Raw genomic sequence first — 18,315 nt, forward strand, 5'->3', positions numbered from 1 at the left:
GGAGCTAATGGAAAGACCAGATTACTGGTGATGGCAATGGAGATAGTGAAGGCAATGGCGGTGATTAGAGAGGTCGGTGGTGGCAATAGAGATGGTGATGTAGAGGCAGGCAATTGTGGTAAAGCTGATGCTGGAAATGGCGATGTTGACTTGAGAGCTGGTGATGAAAAGGACGATGGTGACCTTAATGAAAATAGAAAAGGAGGTGACGAGAATGGTAGTGATGGAGAGGTCAATGATGGTATTCAAGATGGTGATGAAGTGGCCGGCGATTGCAGTGAATGCGATGATGATGAATGAGATGGTGATGGAAACAACGATGATGATTGCAATAGAGATGGATATGGCCATGACGAGAATGGCAGCGGAGATGGTGATGGCCATAACGATTTTGATGGCAATGGAGATGGTGATGGTGAAGGACGTGAAGGTGATTATGAAGATGGTGATGATGGCAATCGAGTTGACGATGGGTGTAGTGAAGGTGACAGCGATGGAGCCGAAACCAATTGTGGAATTGCACACATTTTAGGCATCCTACTGATGAACAGTTGCGACTTTTAGAGTCGAGCAACAACAATTTACCGTCTGTCCAATTTGAATTTTGGCGCACTTAGCAATAATGGAAAAGATGATGGCGATGGAAATGGAGATGGTGATAGCGCTGGAAGTTGTAAAGAGAACCCCACTAGCAATCAGAACTGTCCAATCAAATCGCGGTTTTTTCCTTAGTATACGTGCAAGGCCCTGATGGGGTTTTAACGAAAACTCTTGAAATAAGCCTAATTCGTTTTCAAAATCGGTCGGGGTAGTCTGAGATGTTATCCGTTTCTTCGCCCTATCCTCCAACGGGCGTCAAGGCAAGAGAGACTCTCCAGAGGATTTATAAGAAGAGAAGCTTAATATTCAAAGTTTTCTGTGTTCATAACAGACTCCAAACCAATCGGATCTTTTTTCACACACGCTACTGCCGTCACAGGTATAGAGAGAAAACCGTTCACATAAAAACCCATAAGACGGCCATAAATCGGCCATAAAACGGTTTTCTCTCTAGAGAGAAAACCGTTCACATAAAAACCCATAAAAGGGCCATAAATCGGCCCGTGGACCACACAGGAGAGACGTAAGACACATTTTAAGTAAGGTAAGTTGTTTTCTTTTTTTAAAATCCTTTCATTTTCGTAGGTTAGAGAAACGATAGCCTTTTTTTCCATACAAATCCTTACATTTTGAATGTTACGCAACAATGCTGATGCTCGCCGATGCTCATATTTCGAGCTTGGCCTACCTGTGCTGCCGTGTACGTGTGAGGCAAGAGAAAGTCTCTCCCCAGTCTCACTCTCCGTTTTCAGTCTCGCTCCAGACTTTTCGTTGGACCTTTCGCACGTTCTTAACTGCGAAAAAATACTGACTGTATTATCAGTTAAAGCTTATAAACGCCCACTTAGAAGTGTGGGTGGAAGTTAGGATGCGGTTGACCCTTAATTTGATCCAACCCTTCCTGGTATTGTTATATCAGTCGTCTAGTTACTTCCGTTAGCTATATTTGTTCAGCATCATGGTTTGTATTCTTGCACGAAGAGAAGGTAAAGGTCAACCTCGCTATTCGAGGCCAATTTGGGTCGACAACTTTTTCATCCCGCAAACGACAATATTGGGCTGTAACAAGAAAGACACGACAAAGTAACCCTTCTAAATCGGCCCCAAACTTTCCTTGTGTGAAAAGTTATTTTCCTTGAAAATAGGTTTGATCATTTGGAATCAATTTGCTTTGGTTGCTGCATTTTAGAGCAATTCTCATCAAGTCTGTGGAGACTTTTTTCGGTTTCAAATTCCGGGATCATATATATTCAGATCGAGTGGCTTATTTTCGGAATTTCACAGTTATTAGCCTTTTGTTTCAACTAAATATAGCTGACAGTTCCGGTATTTTTTTTAAAGATATTGTTAGTTATATCTGCTGAATTATGCTAGAGAGAAGAGATTATTTTTTCGGGTATAGAATATAACAAGCGAAAGCCCAAAATATGTCTTTGTTCTCAGGCTCAGGAGATTAGCGATAAGTCATCTTGGATCTAAAGGTACGGTGAAACAGGCAACAAAAACGTGCAACTTGTTTTGTGACATTGCCGCAAATCGAGTCAGTTGAATAGCGATGTTGCGCTATTGTTCTTGATGAACTCATGCATCATAGTCTGCTTCCATTATAAGGTTCTTCGTAGCTCGTGGGTTCGAATCCGGCCGCTGAAACTGTGAAAGTTGCTTTGGGCTTAATTAATTTGCAATTTAAAAATGCGATTACAACTGCCATGGTCATATCTTCATTAGTCTGGGATCGGTATTCCCGCAGTTTCGCAGTCTTCATTTTATGATTCGTTCTTTTCACGCGTCGCGTTAAGATGAACTCAAAAGATTGCCCTGTTTCTAATGTCTTCATAGCTCAGTTGGTAGAACCCAGCAGCACTAACGCAGAGATCACAGGTACGAATCCTGCTGAAGCCCTGAATTTATTTTTTTAATACGGACACAAGATAGATAGAGCCACTTGCTCTGGGACCTCAAGATCTGGCGACGGCGACGGCAACTATAATGTCAAAAAAGCAATAGGTTAGTTTAGGCCTAGTTTGTACGTTGAATTTAGTTTATTCAGACGGATTTGATTAAAATTAAATTTGTCGCTAAGCAACCTCGTTCCCAAGGTTCTCTCATACCCGTCCCATAAGGCGTGTTTCAAACGTTGTGCTACTGCCGTACTAAGCTAGCCTGCGTGGCAGGCGCAAAAAGGGGAGGGGGAGGGGGGAGGGAGAAAGGGAAAAGGAAAGGGAGCGCCTGCTCTAGAGCCTATGTTTTTGCATAACGCCTACCAATTTTCTAGTAATCCGATTACGCTTACTGTCAATCAAGTGTTGCTACACTCGCCATGCAGAAAAACATTACACTCACGGACTAAAGAAATTCGCTTAGTTATTCAGATCCAGAAGGCACTTTGGAGAAAATTGGAACCCTTATTCAGCCGTAATAAAAAAGCTTTACGCTTCAAAAGAGGTCAAAGAAATTGCGCTTGCATCAGAGGGCAAATCCTGCCGACCAGAAAACAATAACTACAGTCAATCGATATGTATGTCATGACCTCTCAGTGTGAAGCATGCGGCTTAAATAACATTTTTTTAGTATAAATGCAGACCAGAGCATAATCTACCCAGCAGATAAAAACAACCTTATTGGATATAAGCAGCATTTTGGCATGAGGTAAAACCACCCTCTTTTATTGCTAAGTTACATCGGCGAATGTCATCGTTCGATAAATTGGCTAAATCTTTCGCTGGATGGGCGCCTAATCCTTTAAATAAGCTCTATAAGCCCAACAATTCCATCTCCTGCAACTGGTCTTCGATAATACTTTTCAGTGGCGAAATGATGAGAATCGCCGCATTACCATTTAGCTCGTAGTTCTTCGCGCGTACAAACATTTGGTAAATTAAACTCTTGCCGTATCCGGTCCGCAAAACCGCCAGAACATCTCTGTCGGCTAAAAGAGCCCTTACTGCTGATTCTTGCTCTGGTTTTAAAACAGTTTCTCTACCACTAGATAAATTCACATCTCTCAAAGCACTCTCTACGACATCCACGTCTACCGCTGCCATCTCGACTGTTTGTTGATTTGTGAAACGCGCATTTCAATATGTTACTCATTACGGCTCAGCCAATCAGGAATTTGCGGACGCCAGCGTCCGCAGATATGAACAAAAGGGGGTTCTTAGAGCAGGCGTCCCCTCCCCCTCTCCCCAATCCCCCTCCCCTTTTTCCCTTCCTCCCTATTTCCTACCCCCTACCCCTTTCGACGCCTGCTACGCAGGCTATACTAAGCTGGCTCGACTGCAGCACGACATTAGCACGACTTGGTTTCAGACGTCGAATTTAATTCAGTCGAATAGAACGGCTATTGCCGAAAACAAAGCACAAAAATGAAGAAACGGTTTGGCAAACTTTTAAATGTATTGTGATGTATTTAATTAATTTATGAATTGAGTTCGGCAAGGCAGTAGCGCCATGTTTAAAACCAAGTCGAGCTACTGCCGTGTAGCACGGCAAGGCTTGCCGTGCTACACGGCAGTAGCACGACTTGTTTTCAAACGTCGCGCTACTGCCGTGCTAAAGTCGAATTTAATTCGATTAACTGAGTTCGCCACGGCAGTAGCACGACGTTTGAAACGGGCCTAAGTAAACGAATTTAATCTGACCTGCTGACGAATTTAATTTGAATTCGGTTTTTTATACCACTGAACTGACTAAACATGGGGAGGTTTTCGAGGCAAAGCTATTAATTTAGCCTGCGTCACAGACGTTATTTAATTAACAATTACTCCTCAAGGCCGAATGGGCTCTTAGCTTAGTTAATAGTCCATGAGGCGTTAGGCCAAATTGGCTATTGAGAGCGAGAGGAACAACTGTTTTAGTAAAATCCAACTAGATGGTCAAAAATATCGAGACAAAACAACTTTAGCTAGTTAAAGCTAGGCTTTCAAAATCCCTTTTTGCCGCCAAAAAGCCGGCGCTTTTCGCTACTAGGGGGCTATAACATATAGCCTAGTAGTAGCTCAACCAATCAGGACGCAGCGCTGATAATAGACCCCCAAGACCACTAGTTGGATTTTACTAATCTCGGTTAGCCGTCCGCGAAGCAGCGCCGATATCCTTCTTCTGGGCCCCCAACGGACTCAACGAACTACCGGAAGTACGTTTCGAATTTCTTTTCATCCTGATTGGCCTGCAAATCAACAATGGCTTTTTTATAGACCAATCAGGGCGCGTACTCAAATTCTGGTACACAAGTGGGGGACCAGAACAAAGACTTTGGCGTCTTTTTGCAGACATATATAGATCCTACGTTCTTCGGCATATTCGTTTGTGGTCGTTTGCAGTCCTTTATGGTTAATGTTTGTTCTTTTGCAGACAGACTTAACCAGAGTTTAGGCGAATTTGTCTTTGGCGCAGGCTACCCTTAAATTTGCACATAATGCTAGTATTTTTCCTTCATTTTAGTGAGGTAAAAGCGTTAAGCATTATTTGAGCATTTTAGTGGAATTTTCTCGAAAAAAGTTTTTTTTTTTCAGAGAAAAAATAGAAATGAAAGAAATTTTTGAGAGAAAATCTGAAAAAATAAATGATACCCTATTACAGTCATGGTCAGATAATTATCTTTTGCTGTACAAAAAAGAATAAACTTGTATACGTTGTTGTTATCGGATACCACTTATAAGTTTTGGTTGCGTTAAAACTAAAAAAGGCTTCTTATCTTAGGTTGGGGTTTGTGTCAAGATATTCAGGGTGGTAGAAAGTAGTCAGGGCAACATTCAGCGGCAAGGTTCAAGAAGACCTTTGTGAGGCAAAGGAAAACATGTGAATTCATTTTCAGGCAGATTCGAGCTGACTCGAGAAAAAATAGTCTCAGAGCTTCCAGTATCAGCTCCCGAAGTCAAAATTTTCGTCCAAAGGGCCATCTTCTTTTGACTACGCGACATTCTCGTCCCCAGAGCCCCTCGGCTTTATTTCTAATACCAAGTGCCCAAAAGAAGCGGAAACGGGGTGTGTACCTTGGTGGTGTGGTCTACATTTGTGATGCAGTGCACCTCAGATGTGGGTTGCACTCCATTGTTGCTGGTTCACTCCTTTGCTCCGAGAGGCTTTTGTTCCGTTACGCCGGTTTTCCCCTCTTCCCAAAAACCAACACCTGATTCTAATTCGATCTGGAACTTATGGACACATCAGGAAAATCCATCAGGAAATTGAGTAATTTTAATTTTCAGTGGACAAAAACCTTGTAGCAGAAAAATTTAGGCAAAATCGTACTCTTTTTTACATTTTTCAAGGGCTATAGATGTAATTAGTTATCTGTCATAACACCGAAGAAAATTTCTCATGAGATCCCGAGAAAATAAATGTCAAATTTCACAAAATGACACCTTACACATGAAATCTTCAGAACTTTACCTGTGTTTTCACGATCCTGTGAAATTTGACATTTATTTTCTCGGGCTTCCATGAGAAAAAGTCTTAAGTGTCATAACAGATAACTAATTACATCTATAGCCCTTGGAAAATGTAAAAAAGAATGGGATATGGTTTAAATTATACTGGTACAAGGTTTTTGTCCACTGAAAATTTAAATTACTCAATTTCCTGATGGATTCCGTCTTTAAAAAACGAAATCTTAAGTACTCCTAAGTTTTCCGGCGGCGAACAAAGTACAACGCACCTCACCCCCACCCTACCACCTCGGGACTTTATGAAGTCTGGTATCTTAGTGACAAAGACAACTGTCCGTAATTTCGAGTAATTGAGAGGTGTCTGTAGTATTGACAGGTCCAAACAGGTTGGTTCCACTTAAACGAACAAGACAGCACAAACTGTGTGGCGAGAATTTTCATATCAGTTCAGAAGGTATTAGGAAAGTCGCTTAATCTATGCAAGCATTTGGAAAGGACACACATGGTGGAAAACTGTGGTATTTCACAACATGAAACGATCAAGTTATTTACCTTAGTCATAAAACTACAGGAACGGTATGCATGAAATGCCATCCAATTAAGCTGTAAGTTCTCTGAATCGTGTCTAAGTACGATCGATTGCACTACCTTTTGATTGTTGATATCTTAAGATTTTTTTACGAGAAAACACTCAAGTAGTTCTTTGTCTTGATTAGTGTGTTCGGCAGGCGTTAAATTATATTTGCGTCATTTCGCGCCTTTTATAGAGCAAAAACGACAAAATGCTGACCCATATTGACGTGCATGACTGGCAGCTTGGGGCGTTTGAAACACACTCTTCCCGCAGTTGCATCAAGATAACAAGAAATTTTGCTTGACAGCCCTGCTATTACAAAATCAAGGGTAGGTGGTTTGGTTTAATTATAGTGATTAATTTTTCTCGTCGATTTACTTCTGCAAATGTTTCCAAAGACCAGCAGGAAACAGGGGAGGAAATAGCAAACAATGCTAGGCCAATTTTAGCCTGAGTATCAGGCCTTCCTAAGGGGGCTAGGGAGAGAAGTTTTCCCCACTGAAACGCCTGATACTCAGGCTAGGCCAATTTGCTCGCCCAGTTCCCTAGATCGACAAAGAAAAAGGGATTTGTAGGGATAAAATTGAGTATTCATATCGTTACTTCGTCAAGATTACGATCTTTTGCAACAGGCGTTTTATATTTTCACTCAGCCATTTTACGCGTCAATGACAATCAAATTACATATTGATGACTCTTGTTGACGTTGATAAAAAAGGCTTCTATCTTGGAAACCTAAATATCCGGAAATGAATAATGCACTCGTACATTCGCTCGTAAAATCAGGGAAATTAAACACTTTCGGTCCTATGCTTTACTAACAGCTTGTATCATACATGTATACTATGGTTGCATTTGGTGCATTTGCCGGGGGGCTACTCCTGGGAATTTTTGGTGGTGGTGTGCCGCCCAGGTCTCCAAATCCTGGCCCTATTTCAGACAAAAGAATGTCGTTTTTCACTCCCGTTTTCAGACCTGGCCTCTAAAATCCATACCAACTTTCAGAACGGGCGTAAGCAGAAATTATGTCATCATTACTAAGATAAGAACGCCAACAATCATTTCGACTTTGTATATTACTCTTTCTTCCTTATTCATTTGGAATTGAAACGACGAATACATTCATGCTCTAGCGTAGTTCTCGCGAAAACCATACCCGATTCTAGACCAAAATCAGTAGACAAAGTCTATACCCGTTTTTAGATCAAAACGGCGCAAAAACCCTACCCTTTGGGGCGGCACATACCTATATGGCTTATATAGGGGAGTACTCCCCCCCCCCGGGGTTGTGTTTTTATAGTTGAAGCAGGGGATTGTGTGTGCAGCTGTGTGTGAGATGAAAGACTGGACTCGGAAGTTTTAGCACTGTATTAAATTCCTTAGTGACCATTGAAATGAAAGCCACAAGGAACACTTATTTAATAAGCTGCACTGTGGTACTCACCCTATTGATAAAACTATGATGACAATGTTGTTCAGTGAAATGAATAAGATGTGGCAATGAAAATAAGGGCGATTTTTATGCTAACGGTGAAAGACTGACACAAAGGCATTTCACGTATAACATCTTTTAGAGTTTCTTTAAATAGAACAAAACAGATATTTTGCATGTAGTACTACGTTTGGTGACCGGTTTTAAATCTCGCGTTTATTTTCATGACCAGTCAAAAGAGAAAAAAAAAGCCAGTGCTAACTTAGCGTTGCTACAGTGTCCTTGCATTTGCTTTGAGATGTGACTTGTTTGATAACGCAGCTTGTGACTTGATTGGCCAGATTTGGGTTTCACGACAGCCAACTGAAATCCACTCTGAGTCACCGAGTGTAATCTTTTGAAAAGTTGCCTTTCTTTCTTTCTTTATACTGCCTTGCTTCCTGTTGACAAATGTTCAAGACTCAGTGAAGACTCCAAGTTAAACGATCCTTTGTTCTTTGGGAATTCTTAGTAGAAGGTTAAGAAAACTGAACTGAGGAGCCAAATACCTGGGCAATTTTGGCTCTTGAAAACTGATATAATCTCTTCCGTTTATTGACCAGCTGCTTTCCGATATTTTACGGAAACCTTGTTAATCTTTCTTATTATAGAAAACAACAGTTTTCATCCCTGTTCAAGGTGTGATCAAAGGCTACTTTTGTCGGTATTCAACCCAAGAAATCAACGATTTTCAAGTTGATGAAGTCCGCAGGGTTTCATGCATGGCTTCGAATGGCTTATGCCAACTTTTCTGAACACACAACTAAATATCACCAAAAAAAAAAAAATCTAAAAATAGACGTCATATTTAACGCACATGCGCTGTAACTGAGAATTTTTTAGTAGCCAAATTGTGCCGACAACCGCTTTCCGGGATGATGGACTCCAATGAATCTAGAGTGAAATTAAAAGTCGAGTGAGTTTCCTGAAAACAACTTATTGAACTAAAAGGTAGCACGCATACTCTGTTTCTTATCTCGTACCCAGAATCCCAGATCCTTACACTTCGAAAATGGTGAGACTGGGTGGCAGAGAATCTTACTGAGTTTTAAGTGATGACCATTCCCTCTAGAACTTTTGCACCCCTATAAAGAGAAAACGTCATCTTCGTTTTTAGGGAGCGAGCGTACTTCCTATATAACCAAACTGTCGATAATAGGCCATGCACGAGTTAAAAAGTCCTAATTTTCAGGATGAGAGTACTCGTCGGCGAGTACTACTAATAGCATATCCTTTTGATAGCTTCTTGAACAATTTTAAAGAACATTTCAACAAAAACTCTCAGGCGGAACTTCGTTTTGATTAGTTTGTGCAGTAAGCGTTGCATGTAATCTACGTCATTTTGCGCCCATGTAGAATAAAAGGAATAAAAGGCAGAAAATGCTGACCCATGTACTGACGTTAATACCTCGTGCTGGTGGGTTTGAAACAATGCCAACCCTCAATTCAGTCAATTGTGAAAAAATGAATCAATTTTGCTTGCGTGATACTTACACAGTAAACAAGTGGCCCGACATTTTGTCATTACGATTGGGCTGCTACAGGGACCCGCAACTTGTAACAATGGTAAGTTTTTCTTTCTTGTTTTATTGGCAAAAGAAATTCTCAATGTCATATACTGTACCCTCACTGAATAGATTTTTTCCAAAGACCAGCAAATTTTTAACTTAGTCAGGAGGAAAAAGCAATGCTTGGCCAATTTGGATGGCTCAGGTCCTAGAATTGACAAACCGTAGAAAAAGAATTTTGTGGTGGCATAGAATGGACCTTTCAGGTCCTTATTTTCGCTGTAGTAACTTCGTCATGATTTCTGACAAGAGAATATAACAACATGCTCTCTTGTTTCTGGTCGGTGCAACAGCTGTTTCATTTTGATCAAGAGAGAAAAATCTTATTTTCGTTTCTTTTAATTCATTGTCGTCAATGTACCCTTAAATAGCAACTCAAATTGCGTATTGATGACACGTCTTGACGTTAGCAAAAACTTGAGGACTAGCTAGGACTACCCGGAACTAAAAGGTAGCTATTCAATTTGCTTGTGAACTCCTAAAAAGAAAATAGCTGGACAATGATCTAAGTGCTCCTTAACCACTGCAAGCTGCTCTTCACCAAACGAGGTTACGTTTTTATTTTGTTTTATCAGCTTACCACGTTTTACGCTTTTATCGATTTGTTGAATACTCTAGGACATCCACTTTAGTGACCACTCTCCCGACTGACAACTGGCCTCCACTAACATGAGTTGTCAAAAGCGATAGCTAGACTGAGTTCTTCAAACCCATCAGGCTTTGACTCTTTACAAGACAGACATGCACCTCTCTCAGTAATATTGACAGTCAGTTGCCCATTCCACATGTGTTTTTTTTTTTTGAAACCAAAACAAACACCAATCATTCTTCTTCAGTCTCAAACGTTTTCGAATAGCGTAAGTGTTCAGTTAGCTTTCACAAACTGATATTGCAAGATCCTTGGACCTTTTGGGCAGAAAATTTCATTTCAACCCTATTTACCTGTTTCAATCAAGTTCCAGCTCTATCTGAGGTCGAACTACTAACTCGGCGATCTCTCTAGTCGATGAAAAGCTTGGAAAAAACGTTGAGCTGCTATTATACTGATAGTGATGTTCGTCGCTCGCCGAGGCTTAAACTATAAAACCTCGTAATAACTAATGAGCTTATTTTTTAACATGGATTTTTGGCCTTTGGTTGAGGTTTTCTTGTATGAATAATCTTTTAGTGTGAAAAATTCCCCTACTCTCAAGTCTAAATTTACCAGTCTCTGTTGGTTAATTTTCACAAGAACATTCAAATGATGAACCCACAGGGGTGTGTTTATAGTTGTAGCAGGGGATTGTGTGTGCAGCTGTGTGTGAGATGAAAGAACCGCCGAATTGGACTTGGAAGTTTTAGGACTGTATTAAATTCCTTAGTCACCACTTGAATGAAAGCCACAAAGAACACTTCAACTGCACTGTTGTTCTGCCTAGTACAAGAGGATAATAACTATGTCAACTATTAATAGAACTATGATGACAATGTTGTTGAAATGAATAAGATGTGGCAATGAAAATAACGGCCATTTTTATGGTAACGGTGAAAGACTGACACAAAGGCATTTCATGTAACATCTTTTAAAGTTTCTTTCAATAGAATAAAACAGACATTCAGTTGCATGCAGTACTACGCTTGGTGACAGGTTTTAAATCTCGCGTTTATTTTCACAACCAGTCAAAAGAAGAAAAAAACCAATGCTAACTTGGCGCTGCTACAATGTCCTTGCATTTGTTTTGAGATGTGATTGGTTTATTTGTCACTTAATTGGTTTGAGAAGTCAGCTCGTGACTTGATTGGCCAGATTTGGTTTCACGACAGCCAATTGAAATCCACTCTGAGTCACCGAGTGTAATCGTTTAGAAAGTTTTCTTTCTTTCTTAATAGGTCTTAATACACACTTGCTTCCCGTTGACAAATGTTCAAGACTCCATGAATCATGTATGCTTTGTTCTTTGGGAATTCTTAGCAGAAAGGTTTAGAAAACTGCAGGAGCTTAATACCCAAGAAATTCTGGCTCTTGAAAACTGAAATAATCTCTTCCACTTATTCATTGACCAACTGGTTTCCTATTGCTTTCCGATATTTTAAGGAAACCTAACACTTTCCCAGATAGAACGTTTTCATCCTTGTTCAAGGTGTGACTGGATCAAAGGCTACTCTTTTCGGTATTTAACCAAAGAAATCAACGATTTTCAAGTTGATGAAGTCCGCAGGGTTTCATCAGCCGCTTGAGTTATACAGAGCAAAATTAGTTTTTCAGGATAATTTATATTTAATTTTTCGAGCCAAATTATAATACTTCTTCAAAGAGTAGTATTTGTAGTAACTTCTGATTAGGCCACTGCGGTAGTACTAGTCATATTTATCAGACGAAAGGAACAGCCACATGTCACTGGTTTGGTTTCCAGCAACAGCGAATGAGATTATCAAAGGTATTAAAACTTATCTGAAGTGAAGTGCTTTTTTTCATTATGAGACACATACCTTCCCAAGTATATATACATACATATAGAGAGGGGACTAAGTATAGGAAGTATATGCCTTGAAGGCTACTACCTAGAGTACCAGCTGTCATACATGGCTTATGCCGAGTTTGTGAACACACGGCTAAATATCACCAAAAAAGAAATCTAAAAATAGACGCCATATTTAACGCGCATGAGCTGTGACTGAGACATTTTAAGTAGCCGAGTTCTGCCGACGGAAGCTTTCTGGGATGATGGACTCCTGATGAATCTAGAGTGAAATTATTAGTTGAGTGAGTTTCCTGAAAACAACTTATTCAACTACAAGGTAGCACGCATACTCTGTTTCTTATCTCGTACCCAGAATCCCAGACCCTTACACTTTCGAAGAGGGTGAGACTGAGTGGCAGAGAATCTTTCTGAGTTTTTATGACCATTCCCCTTAGAACTTTTGCGCCCCTATAAAGAGAAAAAGTCATCTTCGTTTTAAGGGAGCGAGCGTACTTTCTATTTAACCAAACTGTCGACAATCGCCATGCACGAGTTAAAAAGTCCTAATTTTCAAAATGACATGCAGTACTCGTCTTCGAGTACTACTAATATAGCATATCCTTCTGATAACTTCTTGAACAATTTTAAAGAATATTTAAAAAAAAAAAACTGTCGGGCGGAACTTCGTTTTGATTAGTTTGTGCAGTAAGCGTTGCATTTAATTTGCGTCATTTTGCGTCCATGTAAGAATAAAAGAAATAAAAGGCAGAAAATGCTGACCCATGTACTGACGTTAGTACCTCGTGCTGGTGCGTTTGAAACAATGCCAACCCTCAATTCAGTCAATTGTGAAAAGATGAATCAATTTTGCTTGCGTGATACTTACACAGTAAACAAGTGGCCCGACATTTTGTCATTACGATTGGGCTGCTACAGGGACCCGCAACTCGCAACAAGGGTAAGTTTTTCTTTCTTGTTTTATTGGCGAAAGAAATTCTCAGTGTCATATACTGTACCCTCACTGAATAGATTTTTTCCAAAGACCAGCAAACTTTTAACTTAGTCAGGAGGAAAAAGCAATGCTTGGCCAATTTGGCTGGCTCAGGTCCTAGAATTGACAAACCGTAGAAAAAGAATTTTGTGGTGGCATAAAATTGACCTTTCAGGTTCTTATTTTGGCTGTAGTAACTTCGTCATGATCTCTGGGAAGAGAATATAACAACATGCTCTCTTGTTTCTGGTCGGTGCAACAGCTGTTTCATTTTGATCAAGAGAGGAAGAGCTTATTTTCTTTTCTTTTAATTCATTGTCGTCAATGTACCCTTAAATAGCAACTCAAATTGCGTATTGATGACACGTCTTGACGTTAGCAAAAACTTAAGGACTAGCTAGGACTACCGGGAACTAAATGGTAGCCATTGAATTTGCTTGTGAACTCCTCAGTAAAAACAAACTGCTGGACAATGATCTAACTGCTCCTTAACCTACTGCAAGCTGCTCTTCATGCCACCAAACGAGGTTACGTTTTTATTTCGTTTTATCAGCTTACCACGTTTTATGCTTTTATCTATTTTTTGAATACTCTAGGACATCCTCTTTAGCGACCTCTCTCCTAAAGAACAACTCGATTCACTAACATAAGTTTTTAAAAGCGATATCTAGACGGCTGAGTTCTTGAAACTCACTGGGCTTTGACTCTTTACAAGACAGCCGGGCGTCTGTCTAATATTGACAAGGGGCACCCAACGAGAACATAGTTCAAAACCACTTAAACATAGAATTGTTAAACGTATTTTAGTATTTAAACGGAAGATATAGGCATATTTTTATCCCCTAAAAATTTTTCATCTGTTCGGATTTCCTAGCTGAAAGTCTAGTGATCCGAAAATTATAGGGATCAAAACTTAACTTTTCGAAAATTTCAGCCAGAAAAAAGGCTCCCGAAAATTCTAGGTGACCTTTTTAGGGTAAAAATCCGTTAAAAATAGGCAATTATACCATTTTTTAGATGTTCGAAAATCCTAGGAGAGGCAGGAAAGCAAGAAATTTTACAACAAATGTTCAGAAAATTCTAGATCTCAAATCGTCTTCCGAACAGATCTTTTCCCGAAAATTGTCGTTGGGTGCCCCTGTATTGACAGTCATCTGCCCATTCCAGATGAGTTTGTCTTTTTTGAAACCGAAAAAAACTCCTATCAGTCATTTTTCTTCAGTCTCAAACTTTTTTGAATCACTAAAGTGCTTAGTTTAGCTTTCACAAACTGATATTGCAAGATCCTTGCACCTTTTTTTCTTGACACTTGGAAGCGAATGAAACGTGCAAAAGCTTTGGGCAGAAACAAATTTCATTTCGACCCTATTTTCCTGGTCCAAACAAGAGTTCCAGCTCTATTTGAGATCGAGCTACTGACCGATATCTCTAGTCGATGAAAAACTTGAAAAAAACGTTGAGCTGCTATAATGATAGTGATGTTCGTCGCTCGCCGCGGCTCTCGTATGAATAATCTTTAAGTGTGAAAAATTTCACTTCTCTCAAGTCTTGGATTTACCAGACTGTAACAAAGCCGCATCAAATCAGAAATTGGACAAGGCTATCTATTTAATTGGCCAAGTCGTAAATTTTCTGTTTCACTGGTCGGCTTCATTTACGCTTATCCAGTAACCGCAAGGTAATTGTAAGTCCATGTATAAATCCTTAAAAGCTACAAAGTATGGTTAGTACTTTAATGTAATTCTGTTTAGTAGAAGAGCAATCTAACTTGTAATAACGAACTGATGAAGGTTTTGAGAAAATGAAAGAAATCTGCACTGAAAACAACACCAATATGTTAATGGTGGCGGCGGTGGTGAGGGACTGCTGATATAAAGGCACTTCTATTCTCGTCTAACTTAAAGCGAAACCATAAGATGAGGAAGTTTTACGAACGCAAGTTATTCATTTCGTCTAACAAATTATATCATGCACGTTCCTTAGGTAAAATCTTACTCCGTTCTTAGTGGTCATGCCCCATGCCCCCTCGGCCTTGCAAAGAGAAGTCACCTCCGTTTTCAGGGAAACGAGCTTTATTAGTGAGTTTTTTCTAGAGGAAAAATCAATAAAAGGCTTGCTAAGTGGGTTAACTTATAAAAAACGTAGCCATCTTTGATAACCGTAAAATCTTCTTTTTCAGAATTCAGTGAGCAAGTGAAATCGTTTTCATCAGGAGCCGATTAATAGGCTCCTGGTTTTTATATAATAATCTAACAGACTTTCCACTTACGCTGGTACCGAAAATTAGCTATTGAAGGTTGAAGCTTTGAAATGCACTTGTTAAATTCGTGGAAAACGCAGATATACAAATCAATGCTTAATTCAGTAGCCACTGCTTGGGTAAAAACCCTAATAATGCTCAGGGGGGGGGGGGGGGGTACTCAACAAGTTTTATTCGGGGAGGCTTCTTTCCGAGGTCCTACCCCTTACCCTCTTATATACCATTTTTGGACAGAAAAGGTACCCCTTTCGTATCCTCTACTGACAAATGGTACCCCTTTCACATACTGAGTTTAGAACTTTGTATCCCTCATTTTTGTCGACTTTTTCACAGCCATAAAATGCATCTGTCAGTTAGCCTTTTTGGGCTTTTTCAATTTTTTTTTTACATATAACCCCACAAGTGAAATCTCCACCCTCTCATATACCTGAAGCCTAAAAAAGGTACCCCTTTCGGGCGGAACCTCCCCATATAGGCCATTATGGAGAGTAACCCCCCCCCCCCGGAATCATGCCAAGCACCAAGGATGATCAGTGTTTTTATCTGGTTTGACAGGTCCAAAAAACATGAAATGATCGATTTAAATCAAAGCTCCCCAGTGATCGTGCCTTTTCAGTTTATGTTTCAAACACTTTAAAAACGTGAATTATAGAAGCTGCAATAAATTTGAATTTTAATGACTCTAAGAGAAAGTAAAGAAGAAATCACGAGAGCGAGTAGAGCTTTGTTAACGCCTAAGACTGTGTTCTTTGTTTCAAATGACAGATCCTCAGTAACAATGTCTTTTTACGTTTTCAACATGTTGCAAAAAAATTCAATGTGGAATTTGAAGTAAATTTTAATTTAAGTCCGCCTTGGGCAGGTTGGAGGAAATTTGTAAAAAGTCACGAAACACCGATGCAGCTGGAAGCCATTTAGAATTAGTATTAGCCTTTTGATGGTTTATCAGGTTTTTGAAAGAAGAGGTGAAATACCATTTTTCGTACACTTTCAGATGCCTTCAATTTATCTATGGCTTAATTTCTCAGGATTACAAGCTACCGGGGGGGAGGGGTACTCCCTTATATAAGCCATATAGGTTTGTGTCGCCCCAAAGGGTAGGGTTTTTAAGCCGTTTTGGTTTGAAAACAGGAATAGGCCCATTTTTTGCTGGAATCGGCGGGTATGGTTTTCGAGGGAACTTCGGGAGTGTATGAACGTATTTATCGTTTCAATTCCAAATGTATGCGAATTCGAAATGTATTTTAGAAATCTTTTTTTTCCAGTGTTGGCGTTCTAATCTAAGTAATGACGACATAATTTGTTATACGCCAGGTCTGAAATCGGGTACGGATTTTAGAGGCCAGGTCTGAAAACGGATGTGAAAAATGGCTTTTTTTGATCTGACGTGTGGTCAGAATTTGGAGAACCAGGCGGGACGCCCCCACCAAAAATTACCAGGTGTACCCCCCGGCAAACTACTAATTGACCAATCACAATGACAGTGTGGTTTTCCGTTTTGAAAACGTCAGCCACTGAAACGAACATTGTTTAGTTACCGGTCCAAACAGCAATAATCATTTACTCGCTGTAAACTTATCAATATCTTCTGCCGCGCAAATAAATGCAAATTGAACAGCCTTTCCATCTGCGGAGATGATCGTGCCTATTTTCACGTCTAACGAACCTGTCTTTACGAAGAAAACTGGCAAACTCCCGCTGTTTTAGACGTAACTTTCAGTAACACGCTGCTCTATAATTTCTGCGGTTTTATAATGACTAAGTGGTTCTATTCTATAATAAAGGCCTATCAATACAAGAAGATGACTGTCTATTTAGCATGCTAACAGAGGGGGTAACGAGAGCAATATGGCGCCATGGAACATGCGAGATATTTCCTAGAAGAAAACTACGACGCCACAGAAACGTTTCAGTAATTAGTTTAATTAAAAGACATACCGACACAAATGTGAAAAAATATCTTTTGTTTTTTATTGAGGTAAAGAGAGTTAAGGAAAAATTTATTGCCAATATGTCTCTATGGCACGCAGCTCTTTGACGTCATGATGACGTCATTGTGGATGAGTAAAGTCATATATATGCAAAACAGGTTGCAGAATGTGCTTCTGTTAATGACTTAATCACTGAGAGAAATAAAAAGAAATGTCCTCACGATCCCACTGCCATTCAGTTAGTTTAGCTTTCAATACATAAATTAATGTTATAGCAATTTTTACTGTTCCGTTCATCTTTTCGTGGTTTTAGCCGTTTACGACACCCACCCCAATTCCCGAGCTGAACTGCACCGGTCAGAACCCAAACGATTAAATTTGAATTTTATGTGCAGAGAATAACGCGATTGGCTTTTAGACAGGCAAATTAGCAGATGGTTGGATGATTAGTTCACTCGGCATCAATCGAACCATAAAACAGTCAACAAATTCCCAACACTCAACCGACTGATTCCATAAATAGGATATATATTTAATTGAGAGAGAGTCAGCTGTAGTAGGTTTTAGAGTTTTCGCGGCTTTTGTCACCAAAATAACTTGTCAATTTATAGTTAAGGGAAGTACATACGTCAAAAGGAAATATTCCTTGTTCCTTTGAGGTAAGTTCTTACCTTTTCCTTTATAGATGTAATTTTGTGTGAAACTCCGCTTTCGTTTCAAAGAAAAGTAGGAGGTTTTTTTGTGAAAGATGCGATCGCCGTAGATTCCTGTGGGAATGTTTCGTTTAAACACATTTACACAATGTGTTTCATTTAAACACATTTATGATGTAGGCATCTTAGTTGAGCAGCTTACTGCTGTAACTTTTGATAAAAAGTTTTGAAAGAGTCTTAGTCGTCATCTATACTGAATGGTTTGGATCACTCAGATAGCAATTTCATACGTCTGACAACAGGTTTTATTTTATTTTTTTTTTCAAAAGCAAAATTAAAAAAATTCAATTTAGGAATGATAACACACATAAGCTACCCACAGACATATCAGCTTGCTTATCATTAACTTCAGACTGGCAGTACAGTGCAAACACTGGTC

At 39.7% G+C, this 18,315-nt stretch overlaps 2 protein-coding genes across 3 annotated transcripts in view; both read left to right on the forward strand.

The window, feature by feature from the left end:
* Positions 1 to 18,315, forward strand: part of LOC140950166 (ragulator complex protein LAMTOR4 homolog) — a 218,179-nt gene that overhangs the window by 49,984 nt on the left and 149,880 nt on the right. The window lies entirely within an intron of this gene.
* Positions 17,680 to 18,315, forward strand: part of LOC140949782 (diacylglycerol kinase delta-like) — a 40,353-nt gene continuing 39,717 nt past the window's right edge. Inside the window, exon 1 of one of the 2 annotated variants that reach the window (XM_073398919.1) lies at positions 17,680 to 17,882. The gene's annotated coding sequence lies outside the window, so the exon portion shown is untranslated. The remainder of the gene's footprint in view (positions 17,883 to 18,315) is intronic. The other variant, XM_073398918.1, reaches the window with a different exon arrangement.

Source organism: Porites lutea, chromosome 10 (assembly GCF_958299795.1).
Source record: "Porites lutea chromosome 10, jaPorLute2.1, whole genome shotgun sequence".
Lineage (NCBI taxonomy): Eukaryota > Metazoa > Cnidaria > Anthozoa > Scleractinia > Poritidae > Porites > Porites lutea.